This window comes from Plectropomus leopardus, chromosome 13 (assembly GCF_026936395.1).
Source record: "Plectropomus leopardus strain MGB_pleo_1.0 chromosome 13, ASM2693639v1, whole genome shotgun sequence".
Lineage (NCBI taxonomy): Eukaryota > Metazoa > Chordata > Actinopteri > Perciformes > Serranidae > Plectropomus > Plectropomus leopardus.
In genome coordinates, this window is record NC_142188.1 from 28,408,283 (window position 1) to 28,417,515 (window position 9,233).

Here is a 9,233-nt window from a genome sequence, read left to right on the forward strand (position 1 = left end):
GGATGAATGATTCTGGACAGATAAAATTAAAACGAGTCATGTTTAATTTATTACTTAAGAAATTTTAAAATCAAGATCACTTTCTGGCTTTTTCTGGAGCTTTCAGCCACATCTCACAGTCTTCATTGGAGAATTCATTTCACTTGATTCACATAAAAATGTCAATTCTAGGAAAGTACACCTACTCGACTCCCTATTGGTGGAGTTAAATCTATTTGCTGGTGAGGACCATGAGATGTGGCTGAAAGCTCTGGGAAGGGTAGAAGGTGGACCTTGAGTTTAACATGCAAAAATGAATGTTTTGGGTTTTTTTTTTGCCATTTGGGAGTGGTGGAAAGAAGCAGCAGGTACAAAAGTGGTAATAATGACCTTTTAAGTTTACATGGCATGTTCTTCACATCCAGCAGATACTGAGTAACACTAGGTTTTATTTAGAGCCGGCCTTCCCATGAATCTAAGTTCAACATTCACTGTCCTTTTAGCTCTGTGCTGGTTTCTACCAGCTTCTGAGGAAAATAACTGGCTCTTGAGTTGCTAAATACTCCACTTTGTTTACCTGATAGTCACTAACCTTGCCTTTTGCTGGCCATATAACCAAAATGTCATAATATATTTCTCAGTATGTGCAACCTCTTTTACATACAATTAGCCATAACACAAGAATAATTATAATAGCAACTTTTTTCCTCACTTTCAGTGTTTTTTGTTTGTTAGGTTGGTTGGTTGATTGGGTGGTTGGGTGTTTTGTTTTTTTGTTTTTTTTTTTGTTTTTTTTTAATGTATCAAATCCAAACAATGCTTTACTATATTAGTACTATCAGTTGCACATAAATAGCAGTTTGCTTGTCTCTGACGTCCTTGTTATTTATATGCTCACTGGCATAAATTATCAGGTGAATCTGTTTTCTGCTTTGAGGTTCAGCACAATAAAATGACAATCAGAGCTTTGAAAGGTGATGACACCAGATGCTCTGTACAGAAAACTCATCACCTTTCTTTGCTGTCACCTAGAGGCCTTTATTTTCATTATAACATTAGCTTCTATGAATTCTGAATGCATAATATGAGCAGAAAAGAGCAAGCAGGATGGCATTAGAATGTAGCAGCTGAAGGCATTATTTCAGTCAGTGTAAATTTCAGGTATGGATGGATGATTATGTAGGGCACAATGCAAGTCATTCAAAGCACAAGTCAATGAAATATAATACTTTCACAGCTGAACCAGAGGCTGAAAGGAGGCCAGGTCACAGTGTGTACAATCTAATCTCTCAAAATCAGGTCTGACACTCTGACCTGAGGCTATTAATTGGTCTGAATGAATGTTACAATCGCTGTCTACAAATGATACCTCCATTTATCCCTGCCTCTGCGGTTGCATCCTTACCTGTCTGATATGGTCTTTGCCGTGGTCTAATTACACTCCCCATTTACTCAGTCAAGCCAATCTCCTGCTTTTCTATTCCTTTGAGGTCGTGTCATAGAATAAGGTGTATCCATCTGAGCTCAATGATTATGAGAGCATGATAAAAGAGCCCCCTTGTGACAGGTCCCCTTCATCTATGAGCCTTTATCCTGGACCGTGCAGACCTCTTTCAGGCCCGCTTTTATAATGAGCCATGACATGAGTGTGAAATCTCATAATGTTACAAAGGAAAACAATTACCGCTAATTGGGCTTGTATGTGATGTTGAATTGTATGTTTTATGCATAGCTTCCCACTTCGTATTTACACATTGCTATGACCTTTAACCACATACATACTGGAGATGGAAGAGTTTGGACAGTTTTTTTTTTTTTATATCGCTGCCAGCAAATATGTCTTCATCTGAAGGCTGACATGGTTACAATACCCTGGCAGCAGTTTTATAGAGTACAGTACGGTACTGGGACATGCTGTGATGAATGTAATCAATTACAGTGGTGATGGTAGGGAACATGCAGCCATGTACCCCCTCCCCCCCTCCTCTTTTCCCCCTCTTGCCTGGAAAAAGCAGCATTTCCTTCTCCTTGGACTATCCCCACTAGTTCATCTCTATTAGGGAGCAAATGAGCTGTCAAGATGCTCGCAGTAGTGCTCAGACAAACGAAGACTCGGTCCTCTGGAGAGGCTTCTGTCACCCTAGTTTGGGCAACTTCCTTCTGGTCCGTACGCTGAGGAGACTGATCGATCAAGAACACAGACAGTAATTGCTTCTTTAAAACAAAAGGTAAGCCACTTAAAAGCATTGATTAAAAATTTAGTTGTGCTCATTAGGGGGACTCTGGTGATCACACTGTGGATTGCTTGTGAAATATTCTTGTTGTCTGGGTAAGTTCTGACCCAGAAACAAAAGCTTAGCAAAGAAACACCAGACCTGGCCAACCATTTGTCTTAATATGAATAAACTCTTTGTCCTGCCTGAAATTCGCTCACTTCTTATTCGTGCTGTCATCAATACCGGTAACAACCAAAGCCAGCAGCCAAGGAAAGCAAACATTAACACCTCATCCCATGCAAATGTCTTCAAGAACAAAGAGTGCTTAATGTTTTTAGGGTAGAGAATTCAAACAACATTGGCCATTGAGGCCTTCAGGCTGTGTCAAAGGCAGGAGAACCTAACAGTACTGACCTTTGGGTGTCGGAGCGATCAATCAACCTGACCCTGTGGCGCTCCAGCTCTCCTAAACAGTCTGTGCCCTTGTTTGTCTGCCTAACAGGAAGCCTTACATTAATCTCACTGCTGACACTAGTTACGAGAGCACCAGACACTGAATTTCCTGGGTTCTTCAGCTTCACAACTTCTAACCTCAAAAAACCCCTCTGCTCATCATCGTCATCAACAACTTCTTTTGCTTCACTAACCAACATAATTTCTATTTTTAATGTTGTAATTGTAGAATTTGTTCCTTGTATTTTAATGCTCATGGAGTTGTGTATATAACTTCTTTCAGATCAATAAAATCTTCACAGTCAAGAAATGTTTTTCCTCCAAACTGGGTTTGTTGAAACACTGTGACTCACCAAAAGGACACGGGCATCATTTGTTGGAAATCACTGACAAATGAACTTTCAAAATACTCAAAACCATGTTTTTTTTCAAAGCATTAACATTTTGGGGAAAGGTTAATGTTTCATGATTGACAGATATTTCATTTCAGTGCTCAACGGCCAAAAAAAGCTAAATCAAAATCCTAAATCCAGACATCTCCAGGGGACCTGTGTTGTGATCATTTGACTGCTCTAACTCAAATCATTGCTGCCTCATTGCTGTAGAAATAAGAAAGTCTGCTGATAAACATTGACTGTCAACCAAACAGGATGTTGCAACAAGTTTAATGCCAATCCTTATCCACCTTGAGTCATTTTCCTGCCTGTGATCTCTTCCTGGTCATGTCTACCATGCTGTTGGTTTTTAGTAAAAATACTGTCAACATATTTCCATGAATGTTGTACACACCTTTTGGTATGATGTCATACAAAGTGTAACATACGGTTACTAAACTCTTCTTTTTGACACAAAAGAAAAACTCTTTACATTTTTTCAACAGACTTTTGTAATCTATTGCTTTCAAATAGAAAGAAAAAGCAGAGTTTCTACTACGAAGAGTTTCTACTATAAAATGGCAAGAATTAAGACCAGCGAAGACAAGGTGCTACTGTCACTGGAAGTAACACATAAGCAGTCAAGGTGGCAGAAAACACTTTGGGAGTCATTACAAAGCAACTGACAGAGGAAGTGATGGCAATAGGAAAGGAGTATCCACTAAAGCTTTTTATTATCATTGTTTGGGTTTGTTGGCTCTTAACTCCACTCCGATTAACTTTTGTGTAAGGAACATTTAGCAGCTCAAGAGTTAGTTTCTTCTTCTCTTCTTCTTTCTTCTATTTTCTTCAAGAATTGGTGGTGACCAAAAATGAACAAAAAAGGAGTTGAGTCTTGAATTTACATTTATCAGATGGACACTAAAAGTACTCCAAATGAATGCTAAAGTTGTCTGTGGAATATGTAGACAGGCAGGTGTTTTTGCTGCCCCTATGTGGTCAGGAAAAAAATCTTTTAGTGCAGTTTTAGATTAATGCTCACACCTATTTAATGAGATAATCTGTGGTTTCTCTAACTCTGAGATTGCATCACTCCCATTGAATTCCTTACCTGTGTAGATTAGCTGAATCATTTTAATCTGGCTGCAGATTACAGATTCCACAGTCGGTCTCACCACCTTTGTAAAACTGCCAACAATAAGGTGATTAAGAACCTCCTGTTTCCCCCCAGTACCCCCCAAATTCAGATGCTGCTCTATTTTACTGCCACACTCAGTACAGCTGATCACAATGTACTCCTGAACCATTTTGAAAAACAGGCTGGATTTATTTCCAACCTATCTGATCAAATGAACCCTCAATTTAAGGTTTGGTGTGTGGCCCATTACAATTTTTCATCCTCATGTCATATTTTCTGACATAAACAGCCAAAAAAAATCTAATGTTTGTCTGTTTTCAGCAATGACTATCACAACAGTTACCTCTGGAGCAGGTTAAACTTTTTTCCTCACCTACCACTGACAGCACTGTGCCAGTGGGACCATGGTGACAGACTGTGTCTGAATAGTTCTACCCTTATACTCATTCTCTTTTTTATCATCAGATCATATCAGGTCTGTGTCTGCTCCCAGTGTGAGTGTGCAGATGATTGAGATTTTTTGAGTGTTGCTTTGCACAATTGTGTGTGGAAGAAAGAGAGAAAGAGAAGGATCTTTGTTGCAGTGGCTCCCCTCGCAGGTGATTACAGAGTCTGGCACTGGTATGGTCGTCCTAATCCATCTAATGGATGGATCCCTGCTTTGAAGCATCAAGTTTGGCATTTTTTCCATCGTCATCTTGGATTTTTGGAGCCAGAAGAGACCATATTTGGACAAGAGGGTGGAGCTGTGGATGATCAAGGTGGATCTGACTGTAGTAACAGCTCGCTGACAACCTGTCACTAAAAGTAGCCATGCCCTCAATATGCCTTACTTTAAGAACTTGATAAAATGTAAACAACTGAATTACATTAATATTCACCCCCTGTACAGCTGTAATGAAAGAAGAAATAAACTATAAAGACCAAAACTTTTGTTTGTTTGTTTGTTTTCTACCAGGCTATGCATGATTATTTCTGCTGCAAAAGTTGCCATTTTAACATGGGGATCTCTTGGGATTGTCTCTACTTTGGAGCCAGCCTCATGTGACCATTAGAGGAACTGCAGTTTTTGGCGTTTCCGCATTGGCTTGATATTTCAGCCTTGCAGTTTGCCACATTACATTATGTTAGTAACAACCAAACTTATTTTAAGCCTAAACATGATATCTTTGATCCTAAACCTATGCTTTTGTCACCCAAACCTAAGTAGGTAAACCAAAAAACGAAGTGTCTTACTCGCGTTGTAATTTACCCTTTCAAAGACTTTCCATGCAATGAGCAGAAACTGTGCATTTCTTGTGTATCGTGCAAATCACACGCTGTCCCTGAATGTTAAAAAACTGACTCAGGAGGGTACTTAGCATGTCAAATTTTGGCGTGTTGATCCACTGAGAATGCAGCAGTATCTGGGAAGTTTGGAGGAGAACAGGTTGGTACCTTCACTCTGTACATATCAAAGCTTTACAGGTTATTGTCATATGATGTAGGACTTCTATGTTCTAAAACCTTTCAGGCTAAATCCTTCTCATGTTCAGTATCAGGAGATTTTTTTTTAGTTTTATTCTATGTGAAGCTGTCAGTTGAGTCTGCTATTATTTCAGTAGAACAGCCACATCCTCAGCCATCAGATAGCACATTTAGATGTACTGAAGAGATAATGCATACTTAATTACAACCAGGTTACGATCTCATGGTTTGCTTTATCCAAGAATCACCACCTGATTCGATATTTACACAGATGACTTTGGGCAGCTGGGATGCAGCAGGCGGCTTATCAGTGTTACCTTACTACCTCAAGGTGGCTGGCTTTCCCTTCATCTCACAGGGGAATTGAATCAAACGCAGATCTGTAAGGTCAGCCACAACATCTTCATTAGTTATGTGAAATGCCGCCTGCGAATGCAGCTCAGCCTTATTAAGATATCATGAATCTGATGTCCTTTCCCATCAGATATTACATCACGGACAACTGACAGGCAGTGTACAGAAAAATGTGACATCAGCAGCAAAAGATAGCAAAGCAGTCGACTGAGTGCTATCACTTGCACAAGCAGGTGTTTCATTAAAAGGAAATAAGTCATATTTGTCAGCCTGAGTCACATTTGACAGCATCGTACATCATTACTTTCCTTCTTGTTGTTCTTGTTGTTCTTGTCGTAAACACAAAGCAATAAACTGACCATGTAGTTTTTGTTAAACTAGGAGTCATGAGGTGTTCATGGGAAATTTAAGGGGGTTATATTCCAAAATCCTGAAGTATCTGTGAAGGTGTGGTTCTCTCTCTTCTCTCTCTCTCTGCCTGAGCTCTACAAATAGGCTGCTTCAGAGTTTAGCCAAAAACAATGTTTTTTTTAATTACGGTCAACTAAAGCAGTAATTCACCACTCAGCACTTTCATTTATCTCAAGTCCCCCAAGTTACGGCTTCCTGATCTGTGCTGTAATGCAGCTTTCACTCTCTGTTTTCCAAAAGGCCACATAACATGGAAGCAAACAATAACAATGACATTATCTTGAACATATTTTTCACTAAAGAATAAATCTGACAAAGTTTGCAAATATTACTCTAAATGTGATTAAAAAGTGACTATGAAAAATTCCTACCTCTTTTTAATTATGATTTAGAGCTAAACTTGGAGAAATGTTGCTGTTTCTTTTACTTTATCATTTACACTGATGGCCCATTCATCTCATTTGGCTGTCTGAACTTTGGGAGAAAAAGAGAGAGGCAGCACAATTGCCAGAAAAAAATGTATTGGCATTGTATGTCTCTGCAAACTACAGCTATGTTGCATTTGTATTTTATCATGTAACTGATGTAAGACTAGATATTTTCTTTTTTGAACAAGACTGTTTCTTGATGTGTGTAAAGGATTAAGCACAAAAAGATTTGTTATGGTTATGGTTAGGACAAGGTCAATTCTGGGTTAAAAAAAATATAGTTTTGGTGACATAATCACAGCTAAAAGAGCTGACTATATAATAAAAAATAAAAATACTTTTTGTAGCACTATCATCAGTCGAAAAATAAGTGGTCATTATGAAAGGACCATGTTTGGTGTCTAAAAAACTCCGGAAAACACAGATAACCTGCTAAACAAGAGGAAATATTGTAATATATTGTATTTCATTTAAAATCATGAAAAAAGTCATGAGTCAAACTGAATATATTTCATCAAAAACCATAAAAAAATAAAAGTACAGTACGTCATCCAAAATTATGAATTAAAATCATAGTATAATATGTTGTAAAAAAAATATTATGAAAAACAGTCACAGTATAGTATGGCAGCAAAAACCATAAAAAAGGTATTATATGGTATGTCCTCAAAAAACGTAAAAACAAATAATAATATTGTATGTCTCTAAAATCATGCCGACATGTTATCCTGTATTAAGTAATTAAGAAACATGAAAAAAGTCATGCTATAATATGTCAACAAAAATCGTGACGAGGTCATAATATAGTACAGCATGAAAATCAAGAAAAAAAACCCATAGTATAGTATGTTATCATGAATCAATAAAAATGTCAGATTGCAAAATATGATTAAAAATCATGAAAAGATGCTATTGTATAATATTTTAACAAAAATCATGAAAAAAGTCACAGGAAAGTATGTCCTCAGAAATCATACAAAAGAAAATAGTATGCTTTCTCATAAATTATCATAAAAAGACATCATAGTACAGTATGACGTTATAATATAATATGTTGTCCAAAATCATAAAAATGTCACATTATAGTAAGTCATTTAGAAGCATGAAAAAAAGTTATATTATAATATGCCGTCGAAAACATGAAAAATAGTATGTTGACCAATAATTCATGTAAATGTCATAGTATAATATGCTGTACAAAAAAAATCATAGAAACGTCATGATATAGTATCTCCTCCAAAAAATGGGGAAAAAAATCACAGTATAGTATGTCGTCCAAAAAAAACCATAAAAACTCCATAGTATAGTATGTCGTTATAAATATCATAAAAACATCATAGTAGAATATGTAGAATATGTAGAATATCTTTAAAGAAAATCATAAAAGTGTCATAGTGTATGTGGTACACCTCAAAATTGTGCGACCACTTCATTAAAAAAGCTGGACAGTATTTTTTTGTTATTTACAGAGCCTAATATTATTTGTGAAAATGTATGTGACAACCACAGTATTTTATTTTTCATATATAATGTAGAGGAAAAAGACCAAACATATGCATCACAGGTGGAACTGTAATTATGGGAGCGGTGCTCTCCAGTTTGTCAGTACGAGCGAAGTTGCAACGCTGTCACTTGTAAGAATACAAAATACTGTCTATGTAGAACCCATATGTTGATATGGAGTAATGCCATATACTTTACCTTTAAAATGTACAAATGACAATATTAACATTTTCTATAAGATTTATTACCCTATGACGAACTGAGCATGCTGTGTTGCTGCTACATCCTTTCTGTGTTTCACCGATCAGTAGCCTAGTTGGTGTAAGTTACTGATTTAAACTTCATAAAGTGTAACTACACTTTTGTAAATGTTGAGGTGTTGTGAGAACGTTTTATGTAGTAGTAAGTAAGGGTGAAAATGAGTATTACGATGTTTTTTGAGGCAGAATACTATAAGTACACATGGAATGTGAGATGTTAAAGTCAGCTGGTTTTATGGACTGTTTGATGCACTTGAAATATGGAATTGAAGCAGAGACTAAAACTCAGGGAACGTGTTTTGTATTGAATATTTTGTTATGAAAATAGAATAGATGCGATCTGGATGACGAACAGAGCACGCTGTGTCTTCATTGCTGCTGCATTCTTTCTGTATTTGACAGAATTTTTTTATTTTTATTGTGGCTCCAATTCTGGGACTCCAAAGGTGGACTTTACCATTGAGCGAAACAGGCATTCGCTTTGACATTCACAAAATGCCCTTTGGGGCCCTATTAAAGGACCCCCCACCCCCCCTTTATTACTATTATTTAGGAATGCCTAATTCATTAATAAGGCATGTCTTGTCGGAGTCTCTCTGCCCCCCCCCCCTTCAGTTGGCACTACATGGACTATTCCATGATGCGCATCA